This window comes from Coturnix japonica, chromosome 13, assembly GCF_054131305.1.
Source record: "Coturnix japonica strain WE chromosome 13, WE-NBRP24, whole genome shotgun sequence".
Classification (NCBI taxonomy): Eukaryota; Metazoa; Chordata; class Aves; order Galliformes; family Phasianidae; genus Coturnix; species Coturnix japonica.
The window spans coordinates 7,632,751-7,642,068 of NC_140675.1; the positions used below are offsets into that span (position 1 = coordinate 7,632,751).

The 9,318-nt window shown below is 44.8% G+C and overlaps 1 long non-coding RNA gene across 1 annotated transcript; it reads right to left on the bottom strand.

The window, feature by feature from the left end:
• Positions 1-2,155: 2,155 nt before the first annotated feature.
• On the bottom strand, positions 2,156-8,052 carry LOC146758659 (uncharacterized). Its single transcript, XR_014934040.1, has 2 exons — positions 7,916-8,052; positions 2,156-4,707 (listed from the first exon to the last, which is right to left on the bottom strand). It is a non-coding gene; the product is annotated as an uncharacterized LOC146758659 (long non-coding RNA).
• Positions 8,053-9,318: the final 1,266 nt, after the last annotated feature.

The window sequence follows — 9,318 nt, forward strand, 5'->3', positions numbered from 1 at the left end:
GTATCTTTGTGTTTCAATGTGCTCCCTATGTGCATCTATGGGGTCTCTTATGGGTCTCAGCAGTGTCCCAATTTGTCTTTATGGGTATCACTGTCCCCCACTGTATTCCATGGGGTCCCTATGTGTCCCAGTGTCCCCTTATGGGTCCCAGTGTCTCCCTATGGGTCACTGTGTGTTCCTAGGTGTCCCAATGTCCCCACTATGGGTTGCTATGTGCCTCAATGGGGTCTCTATGGGGTCTCTTATGGGTATCTCTGGGCCCAAATGACTTCCTGTGGGTATCTATCTGTTTCAATGTGCTCGCTATGTTTCTCTATGGGGTCTCTTATGGGTCCCAGCAGAGTCCCTATGTGTCTCTATGCGTCTCACTGTCCCCCACTGTAATCCATGGGGTCCCTATATGTCCCAATATCCCCCTATGGGTCCCAGTGTCTCCCTATGGGTCACTATGTGTCCCTATGTTTCCCTATGTCCCCACTATGGGTTGCTATGTGCCTCTATGGGGTCTCTAAGGGGTCTCTTATGGGTATCTCTGGGCCCAAATGTCTTCAGATGGGTATCTATGGGTTTCAATGTGGTCCCTATGTGCCTCTATGTGGTTTCTTATGGGTCTCAGCTAGGTTCCCTATTTGTCTTTATGGGTATCACTGTCCCCCACTGTAATCCATGGGGTCCCTATATGTCCCAATGTTCCCCTATATGTGTCCCAGTGTCTCCCTATGAGTCACTATGTGTCCCTGTGTATCCCAACGTCCCTCCTATGCGTTGCTATGTGCCTCTATTGGGTCTCTATGGGGTCTCTTATGGGTAGCTCTGAACCCAAATGTCATCCTATGGGTATCTATGGGTTTCAGTGTGGTCCCTATGTGCCTCCATGGGGTCTCATATGAGTCTCAGCATGGTCCCTATGTGTCTCTATGGGTCTCACTGTCCCCCACTGTAATCCACGGTGTCCTTATGTGGACCAGTGTCACCTAATGTGTCCCAGTGTCTCCCTATGTGTCACTATGTGTCCCTATGTGTCCCAATGTCCCCCATATGCGTTGCTATGTGCCTCTATGGGGTCTCTATGGGGTCTCTTATGTGTATCTCTGTGCCCAAATGTCTACCTATGGGTATCAAAGGGTTTCAGTGTGGTCCCTATGTGCCTATATGGGGTCTCTATGGGGTCTCTTATGGGTATCTATGGGCCCAAATGTTTTCATATGGGTATCTATGGGATTCAACCTGGTCCCCATGTGCCTCTATGGAGTCTCTTAAGGGTCTCATCGAGGTGAGGACATTGGGACACCTAGGGACTTCATTGATTACAGTGGGGGACAGTGAGACCCATAGAGACACATAGGGACCTCGCTGAGACCCATACGAGACCCCATAAAGGCCCATAGCAACACATAGGGAGGACATTGGGCCACATAGGGACACATAGTGACCCATAGGGAGACACTGGAACCCATAGGGGTACATTGGGACACATAGGGACCCCATGGATTACAGTGGGAGACAGTGAGACCCAGACACATTTGTAGAGAAAAGGATTTCTATTGGGGATGAAAACCACTCTTTTGGGTAGAAAATGCTACTTGTAATGATGAAAAGCTTTGTATTGGTAAGAAAATGAATTTTTTGCAAGATTCAAGAGTGATACCTAAGAGAGAACACATTTTTCCTGGTGTAAGTCTTGATATTAGTGTGAAATACATCGGAAATTTGTCTGAAATGGATAATTCTTATGTTAATGTCATTATTTTGTAGGGGAAGACAGATATTCTGGAATCAATGAGTCATAATTTGTTACAAAGCATCATTTTAAAGAGAATGTGTCTTCTTTTGGGGATGAAAACCAGTAATTTAGGGAGAAAGTGCTATTTGTAGGGATGAAAAGCATTAGTTTGGGAAGAAAACCATAGCTTTGCAAGGATGAAGAGTGATACCTAAGAGTGTACTTTTCATTTCTGGGATAAGTATTGATATTCATGTGACCTACTTCTAAAATTTGTCAGAAATCGATATTTCTGTTGGAAATGTCATTCTTTTTTAGATGAAAAGAGTTATTCTGGAAACAATGTGTCATATTTGGCTACAAACGATAATTTTGTAGAGAAATCCATTTCTTTTGGTGATGAAATGCAGCGACTCGGCACGGACTCAGATGTGAACGATCCAAATCGTTTATTACAAGTTCTCACATCCCTTATATACCTTCACAAGTTGTTATTTTCTAACTTTCCCATCTGCCCTTACAACTTTCCCAAACATCTTACATGTCAACAAAGCATTCTACAAAACACTTTTCAACTGTCCATGCAGGCACATAACCAATCAGAGCTGTGAGACTCTTCTTCTCCTTGCAGAGGTGTCCTTGGTTCCCATGCTGTTTATCTTGCTCCACAGCTGCTGCTCTGAACAGCTTTTCTTGTATCCCCACAATTCCCCCTTTTTTGTTTATTGACAAGCTACTACCATACTATAAAATAATAATACTAATTATATTAATAACATAATCATTATAACTCAATCAAGGCCTCGATTGACAATATTCTGAAAATGAAAAAGGAGATAAGGCAAATTGCAAAATATATGGTTAAATCCACTAAAATATCAGACGCATTTTGCCTGCGGCCTAAGTTCCTACAACCTGGAAAAGAACCCCTGAGAATCCAATTCTGTGTAAATTTGAAATAGGTTAGAAAAGACTTCAATTTCGTGTTATCCATTTTAGACCATCCCGTTAGCATGAAGCAAATACTCCCTAAGCTAGCACATTATTACTTATTGTCCCTGGAGAGGCAGAAAACTGCAGAAAAGGAGAGAGAAGGATCATGTTGGCGGTGGATGCGATAGGCAGCGCCAGCAGGGCATCCCCTGCTTCAAGGTGCACTTTCCCTTTCTCATCCACCACGGATTCTCTCTTGCTCTTTTCCTACTCAGGGTCTGAATGGTATTTTCCATTTGTACACTGCATCCGCATGGCCAGTGCATGGTACAGAGTCCAAGTGGAACACCTGCTTACAAAACAGAATAAATTGCCGAGGTTAGCTTTTTTTTGCAAGCACCTTTGTTTCAATTGATGCATGGTCATATTTTGAAAATCCCAATTAGTGAGATGAAAAAGAGTTAATAACTGTTATGTTTAAGAATCATCCGTTTGTCCAGGATTCTTTTCCAGGGTCTTATTTTTACAAACTAAGAAGAGGCTAGTTGATAGGCTAATAAAATCATAACTGAACATTACTAATACACTAGAAGAACTATTCCCATAATTTCCAGCATTGGTAACATCAAATCCTATTTAACTTATATTCTATCTACTGCCAAAATAGGAAAGACACACAATAATCTAAATAATGCTTAATAATTCTAATTCTTAAATTTATACCAGTAATGTGGAAGAGTTACCTACTATGTCTTACCATTACTAAAATTATTATTTGCAATACAACAAATTACAAAGCAATATCAATGAAGTAAGAGGCGTATAATCACAATCATTATTAAGGCTGGGTGTTATTTTCTGCCTTGAGATGAGGCCGAACATATCTTGCCGGAACCCATGTAGGGCCAGTCCTTGTAGAAACACAAGCATATCCACGACCCCAGGTTATCAATGGTAAGGGACCTTCCCAGTGCCCTGTGGCCATATTTCGAATGTTAACCATTGGCCGTTCCTTGAGCACTGGGGAACCCCCAAAATGACGATCCACACGAGTTGTATTTGTATGATCACGATTCAAAAAATTCAGCACAAACAAAGCCTTACATAATCTTTCTTGTGGTGTGTCTCCCGTATTCCCCCTTTTTTGTTTATTAAGAACAGATTTCAGTGTTTGATGAGTACGCTCAATGACAGCTTGTCCAGTGGGAGAATGAGGGATGCCTGTAATATGTCTAACTCCCCATTCTTGAAGGAAAGTTTGAGTGGCCTTAGAAGTATAAGCGGGCCCATTATCTGTTTTTATCGTATGAGGGATTCCCATAGCAGCATAAGCAGATAACCAGTGTTTACGGGCATCACGACTGCGTTCACCTGTATGTGCTGTGGCAAATATGTAAGAAGAATGAGTATCTATCGTTACATGTACGTATTTTAGACGGCTGAATTCAGGAACGTGAGTGACATCTGTCTGCCAGAGTTGAAGAGGGGCTGTTCCACGTGGATTTGTCCCAGTTTGAGGCAAAGGGGCAATTGCCTGGCAGTCTGGGCATGTTAAAATAATGTTACGGGCTTGATCTACTGTCAGTTGGAATTGTTTTTGTAAGGCTCTCCTGTTCTGATGGAAAAATTGATGGGAGAGTCGTGCTTGCTCAAATAATTGAGGAGTAGCAAAAGCGACTGTGATCTGTGATCAGCCTTACGGTTGCCCTCAGTTAAAGGACCAGGCAATGTAGTATGCGATCGAATGTGCATAATAAAATAAGGAAGAGTACGGTGAGAAACATAATGCAAGACTCGTTTGAGCTGTACAAACAAAACCGGATTATCAACTTCCTTAAGAAAGGATCCTTCAATCCACTGAATGATACCTGTAACATACAAAGAGTCAGTTATTATATTAAGCTTTTGGTCTGAAAAAATTTGGAAAGCTCGAGCTACTGCAGCAAGTTCTACAACTTGAGGTGATCCATCAACAACATGTACGTCTGACTGCCATTGTGTAGCAGTCGCACGCCAGAGAACCACTGCTTGGTGTGTCTTGCCAGAGCCATCTGTAAATACAGTAACAGCATTAGTTATTGGAACATGTGAAAGTAAAGTATTAGTAGCAAGGGGGATATCAGCCAAATTATGTAGTAACTGATGTTTGGGAGGATGAGTGGACAATTGTCCGGTATAGTCTGCCATAGCAGTCTGAAAAGGAAGTGACTGCGCAAGCATCCAATCTAAATCTTTTTTAGTAGCAGGTACGTATATGCAATCAGGGTCAAGAGCTCGTAGAATTTGTAGACGATGACGACCTCGCTGTATTAGCGTAGCAAACATTTCCACTCGTGATGTAATAGTTTTTGAAAATGTATGAGGTAAAAATACCCATTCGAGAATAATGAGAGGATCCTTTTTTGAGGTATCCCATTGACATAACAAGCTATATGGCTGATAGAAGTTGGATATTATTATGAGATGTACTGGAAGTGATAAACAAACACGATGGCTGTATCGATTTTGCACTGATGTTATTACAGAGTCTAAGCATTGTTGTGCTTTTGGTGTTAATTGTCTTTTAGAAGTTAGATCTGGGTCTCCTTTCAGTAGTTTGAATAAAGGATGCAGCTCTTGAGTAGTAATTCCCAAAAGTGGCCGCAACCAATTGATGGTTCCTAATAACTTTTGCAGATCATTTAATGTCCGTACGTGAGGTACTATTTTGAGGATTTGTGGCTGAATAGTGTGAGATGCAATTTTCCATCCTAAATATTTCCATGGAGAACTAAGTTGCACTTTTTCTTCTGCTATTTATAAGCCAATAGATTGGACTGCCTCCCGGAATAGCAGTAAAGCGTCCTTTAGACCCTCTTCTTGTTCTGCTGCTATTAAAATATCATCCATGTAATGATAAATAAGGACATGAGGTCTAGCCTTTCGTACTGGTTGTAATGCATTTGCTACAGTCAATTGACATATCGTTGGACTATTAAGCATTCCTTGTGGTAACACTGTCCAATGATACCGCTGAACAGGGCTTTGTAGGTTGATAGAGGGCACTGAGAAAGCAAATCGTGGTGCATCTTTTGGATGAAGCTGAATGGTAAAAAAACAGTCTTTCAAATCAATGACTGCTATAGGCCAATCCGAAGGTAACATTGAGGGTGAAGGAAGGCCAGGCTGCAACGCTCCCATAGGCTCAATTACTGCATTGACAGCACGCAAGTCCTGTAAAAGTCTCCATTTTCCACTCTTCTTGAGGATAACAAAAACCGGAGTATTCCAAGGGCTGGTAGTAGGCACTATGTGACCAGCAGCTAGCTGTTCTTGAACTAACTCATGTAAGTGCAGCAACTTTTCTCTTTTTAAGGGCCACTAATCTACCCAAATAGGTTGTTCTGTTTTCCAAGCTAAGGGTATAGGTTGCTGCCGATCAATGGCCCTTACTGAAAATTTGTCTGCAAAATCATACCCCACTGACTTAAGAGATCACGACCCCACAAAGTACAGGGAATTGGTAAAATGTAAGGAGCAGCGTGAGCAATGCGACCATCAGGCCCTTCAAAAGATAAAATTCGGGCACTTTGTTTTGGCTGCTGTAGGCCCCCAACCCCCACAATAGCAGAATTAGGGTCTCTTAGTGGCCACTCAGAGGGCCAATCACTGGACTTAATTATGGTAACATCAGCTCCAGTATCCACTAGTCCTAATAACTGTCTGCCATTTACTAAGCATGGTAATAAAGGTTTGTCTTTTGACAGTTGTGTGGTCCATAGCACAACAGGTTTATCTGTGCTCCCAAATCCACCGGTTCGATCTCTAATACCAGGTTTGGTCATAGAATGAAAAGGGACTAATTGTGCTATTTTTTGGCCTTTTGGAATAAAACAGGGGGGTGAGGGTGTCCATGCCATTATCTTAATTTCCCCGGTATGGTCAGCATCTATAACTCCAGGTAAAACAAAAAGTCCCATCCTTGTAACAGAAGAACGTCCTAACAAGAGGGCGCTACGCCCGTCCCCAAGGGGACCCATTACCCCTGTTGGAATGAGAGTCACGGTGCTATCAGTCAGTGTCACTGACTGGGCAGTGGACAAATCCACTCCTGCGCTGCCAATGGTGGCTGGTCTGAGTGAGCTGGCCAGACAGCATCTGGCTGAGTCGGGACCGTATTTGCTGTCATAGCGCGCGGTCTCGCGCTCCTCTTGCCGTTTCCCGGCAGATCGCAGGGCTGTGCAGCAACAGGAAGTTTGGATCGGCAGTCTCTAGCCCAGTGTAGCCCCTTCCTGCACCAAGGACAGGGTCGAGTTGGAACAGCAGAAGCATTCTTATTTACTCGCTTGGGCTTTTTACAGTCCCGTTGGACACGACCTGGTTCTCCACAATTGTAACACTTTACTTTTTGAGCTGTCCCTGCATCAAGTTGGGTGGCCAATGAATCTGCTAGCAGGGCCATTTTATGACTTTCTGTGCCTACATCTTGACAGGCTTTAATCAAGTCAGTAATTGATGGGTCTGCATTCCTTAGGGACTTTAAAACCTTTCAACAGTCTGCATTTGCGTTTTCTACTGCTAATTGCTTAAGCAAGACATTTCGGGCAGCTTCATTTTCTACTTGTCTCTCTAATGAATTTTGTAAACGGTCAAGAAATTTAATGTAAGGCTCAGTAGCCTCTTGCCTAATTGAAGTAAATGAAGCATCGGGTGAATTAATATCAGGAACCCGACGGACAGCATGCAACACCAAAGTCTTAACTTGTTCCAGGCATTGCCTGTCCAGCTGTGCCTGTGCCTGAGGTGTTGCCCGGACCCCCTCCCCCATGAGTTCCTCTAGGCCAATGTGATTTAGATTGTTCAAATTATTCAAGGCCTGGACAGCAGCCTGATCCCGGTATTCAGTCATGAACACGGTGTATTGCATGGGAGAGAGGATCATTCGTAACACACTTTTCCAGTCATGAGGGGTCATAACATAACTATCACCAATTGCAACCAAAAGATTATATGTAAAGGTAGACTGAACTCCGTATGTTCTCACTGACTTCCTTAGCTCTTTCACTGCCTCATAAGGCAGGGGTTCCCAACGGGGGACCTGATTCGGCTGATACAACACAGGAAAGGCTTGCAATGTGTCACCATCACCCCTTAATATTGCTTCTTTTCTGCACTGCTCTAAGACACCACAGTACGCTGTAGGGAAATTTGTCGTTTCTGCTCCCTTCAAATTATCATCAGGAAGAAATGCGCCCGATTCGCATTCCGGATATACTGGACCTGGGTCACAACGATCCCCTGGTTTCGATCCGTCCGTGTCTTTAATCACGTTACACGCCGGCTGCACAGACGCTGCAGCGCACGACGTGGGGGGGGCGGAGGGCGGCGGCGCAGAGAACGTCATGGGCGGAGCGGAGGGCGGAGGCGCGGCGAGCGTCGTAGGCGGAGCGGGGGGCGGAGCGACGAACGTCGTAGGCGGGGCGAAGGGCGGGGGCGCGGCGAGCGTCGTGGGCGGAGCGGGGGGCGGAAGCGGCGCGACGAACGTCGTAGGCGGGGCGAAGGGCGGGGGCGCCGTAGAGGGCGGCAACGCGGCGAACGTCGGGGGAGGAGCCAACGGCGGGAGCGCGAGGGGGGGCGGTTGCGGCTTTTCGTCTCCCCGAATCGCGGGGGGGTCGGAGCCGCCGGTCGGATCCGGGCACGGGCCGCTTCCCGCAGCGAGAGGCAGCGGCGGGGTTGGGACGGAGGGCGGCAGGGAATGGTCGGAATAAATTCTTTCCCGTCGTGATTGCTTAATCCCTTCCATTATACGGCTCCAAACGGGCAACAGCTTAGCAGCCGTTCTGTCTTTAGCGAGAGAAGCCTCGTAGAGTTTTGAGCCGATTTTGTCCCAAAGTTCTCCATCTAGAGAGAACTCAGTTTTTGGAAATTCAGGGACGTTTTTGCTTATCCTTTTAAGAAGAGTAGCTAATGCCTTAGTAGACACAGTCTTATCCTGATACGGTAACACTGACCGCAATACTTCGAGATTTACTTTCTGCTCCTTCGGTAGTGAGCTCCCCATAGTTCCCGACTGCTCACCTTCTGTCCTGCAGAACGGTGCGGGTGCGCGCGAAACAGTCTCTCCGAAGTTCAGTCGGGCGACGCTGCCGGACCGGGCTCGCTCAGCCGCGGGTTGATTTGCCCCACGTTGTGGGCGCCATTTGCAGCGTTTGAGGCACGGACTCAGATGTGAACGATCCAAATCGTTTATTACAAGTTCTCACATCCCTTATATACCTTCACAAGTTGTTATTTTCTAACTTTCCCATCTGCCCTTACAACTTTCCCAAACATCTTACATGTCAACAAAGCATTCTACAAAACACTTTTCAACTGTCCATGCAGGCACATAACCAATCAGAGCTGTGAGACTTCTTCTCCTTGCAGAGGTGTCCTTGGTTCCCATGCTGTTTATCTTGCTCCACAGCTGCTGCTCTGAACAGCTTTTCTTGTATCCCCACAATGAAAACCACCTTTATGTTTAGAAAATGCTGTTTGTAGAGATGAAAAACATTCTTTTGGTAAGAAAACCATATTTTTGCAAGGGTAAAGAGTGGTACCTAAGAGAGACCTTTTTATTTCTGGTATAAGTATTGATATTCCTGTGAAATTTTTCTTAAATCTGTCAGAAAAGTATATATCTG